This window comes from Leptonychotes weddellii, unplaced genomic scaffold (assembly GCF_054177405.1).
Source record: "Leptonychotes weddellii isolate Sample4059 unplaced genomic scaffold, ASM5417740v2 HiC_scaffold_5281, whole genome shotgun sequence".
Lineage (NCBI taxonomy): Eukaryota > Metazoa > Chordata > Mammalia > Carnivora > Phocidae > Leptonychotes > Leptonychotes weddellii.
Window position 1 is genome coordinate 6,435 of NW_028020491.1, and position 2,798 is coordinate 9,232.

General features: G+C 36.3%; 1 long non-coding RNA gene across 1 annotated transcript; it reads left to right on the top strand.

Moving 5' to 3' along the window:
• Nucleotides 1-1,192: 1,192 nt before the first annotated feature.
• Nucleotides 1,193-2,396, top strand: LOC145719569 (uncharacterized). Its single transcript, XR_014142466.1, has 3 exons — nt 1,193-1,332; nt 2,029-2,116; nt 2,312-2,396. It is a non-coding gene; the product is annotated as an uncharacterized LOC145719569 (long non-coding RNA).
• The last annotated feature ends 402 nt before the right edge of the window (nt 2,397-2,798 follow it).

A 2,798-nucleotide genomic window follows, 5' to 3' on the forward strand; every position in this document is an offset into this window, starting at 1 on the left:
ACTCAGTATCTGGTCAAATTCCTGCTTCACTAATTCAGTTGAGTAACAGTTTAAATATTCATAAACATTCATAATATTTCTTGAAGTTTATTCCTAGCCCTCTGAAAGATACTGAGATGTACTATAAGATGTGGCTTGGATACTTCTGCACCTGCCTTGAGCCTCTGAACACTAGGTGGGAACGAACTATCCAAGTCTTTTTTGAGTGATTTTTAAGAATTCTGTAGATTTAAAAAATGAGCGATAACGTTGCAATAAAAAAACAGATGTTAAAAGAATAAAACGTAGGAAAGCATTGTTTGTTTTAGAAAAAATTAAGATAGATAAAAAAGAATAAAGGTAATTTTATACCCAGCGATGTTTGTTGCTAACATCTTATCCCCTAGATTTTTCCTTGTGTGTTTCACAAAAATGGTATCATATTCTACACACTACCCTGTAGCCTGCTTATTTTACATCCAAATGTAGAATAAGGTCTTTTTATGCCACACATCTATGAAGGCACCCTTACCTTTCCCAAGTATCTGCCTCAACAGGGTGTCCTCTCTCTCTCCAGCTTGTTTCTCAGCAGGGGTTTGAGGCTGCAGGAAGTGTGGGGAGAGTAGCAAGCTCTGTTGGAGGGTAAACTGTTGTACATTATATGATTCCTTGTTGGTTATGCATGAACTATTGGCGTAAGCAGAATGAGGTAGAGTACACATCTTTATTTTGCTGAGTTATGTTCTACTGACCCAAAAAGATTTGCATTGAATTTATTGCTTAAAAGAGAAGACGGCGACATGTGGAAAGGTCAAGAGCCGGTATATGCATATTATGTACACATAGACTTAAATATAAGCCTGAAATTACTGTTACGGAGTACTGGATGGTTTGTTGTCTTTCTGAGTTAAATCAGAATGAACAGAAAGCCTAATACCAAGGCAGAGGACATTTTCCTCTTGATGAAAGATATTTTTGAGAAAAAATGTTATATTATTAAACATACTTTGATCTGATTTTATTATTTAGAGCTTTCTTAAATGGTATCAAGAACTGACTAGAGGGGGCGCCTGGTGGGCTCAGTCAGCAGAGCATGTAACTCTTGATCTTGTGGTCTTGAATTCAAGCCCCATGTTGGGTGTAGAGATTACTTAAAAATAAAATCTTAAAAAAAAAACTGACACAAAGGAAGAGATTTTATTACTATTTCTCTGAAATTAAAAAAAATTATTTTTTAATAAAAGGTGGCTACCATCCAGTGAAAATTGGAGACCTCTTCAATGGCCGCTACCATGTTATTAGGAAGCTAGGATGGGGACACTTCTCAACTGTCTGGCTGTGCTGGGATATGCAGTAAGTGTTCTTTTGTCATTTGTGCATTTGATTTCTGGTCCAATTCAACCTTTATAATCAGGTGTGGCTGAGGAGCTCTCCTGCTTCTGTTGTGCATGTATCATACTTAGCACAGACCTGCCTCGCCCGGCTAGACATCCGCCCCCCCCCGCCCTCCGCCAGTTTGAAGTTCACTTGTCTGTTAATACATTAACTTTCTTCTGCTTTTATATCTGAAGCTTATTCATTGAAATAGCATTATATCAGACATATGTTCTTGTGGTAATTCATCCATATCAGAAAAATGTTCATATGTAAAATAATCATGTTTAGGCCTTTAAAATCAGTGGTTTCTGACTTTTTAAAGAAAAGTCACGACCCCATAGTATGAAACTGAGCTGCTACCCAGGACACATACACATATGGTGTGTATGTGTATATACTAAAACAGAAGTGTTACAAAATAAGAATTACCCTTAATCTATGTGATGAACTCTGACATTTTTCTAGTCCACCTTGTTTTTATTAGGTAAAAACAAACACAAAGCAAAAAGATTGTTTTGATCCATTAGCCTCTTGCTTAATTGTGGCCACACAGTTGGAAAAGTACTATTTTAAAGGAAAGGTTATTATAAGTTTCTATTTATTGAATAGATTTCATTATAATGATCGCTTTTGCTGATAATATTAAAAATACGCATTTTTTTTTTTTTAAAGAGGGAAGAGATTTGTTGCAATGAAAGTTGTAAAAAGTGCCCAGCATTATACAGAGACAGCCTTGGATGAAATAAAATTGCTCAAATGTGTAAGTACTACGAAAATGTGAATAATGCAAGAAAAATTAATGACTTAAAATTTTATAGAGGAATTTTTAAGTTCAAATACTGAATCTTTTATTTTTAAAAACATCACTTCTACTAAAATGTTTTTGGCTGGTTATAATGGAAATGACTTTCAGTCCTAAATGGTTCTGTTCTTGAATTAATTTTTCTTTCCATAGGTTCGAGAAAGTGATCCCACTGACCCAAATAAAGACATGGTAGTACAGTTAATCGATGACTTCAAGATTTCAGGCATGAATGGAATACGTATCCTTATTGACAGTTCTTTTGCTTCCTAATGACTTTTTAGTTGTAAAATATGGGAATAGGGGCGCCTGGGTGGCTCAGTCGTTAAGCGTCTGCCTTCAGCTCAGGTCATGATCCCAGGGTCTTGGGATCAAGCCCCACATTAGGCTCCCTGCTCAGGGGGGAGCCTGCTTCTCCTTCTCCCCGCACCCCACTTGTGCTTTCTCTCGTGCACTCTCTCTCTCAAATAAATAAAAAAAATATTTAAAAAAATATGGAAATATTTCAAGCTGATTTAAACTTCTGTCCACATAAAGCCTCTAGTATCATTACAGAGTGTTATAAAATGGTATGCCAAAAAATGCCCCAATTCCCGCCAGTCCATTTCAGTGTCTTGTGTCATCTCTCTGAGGTGGTATG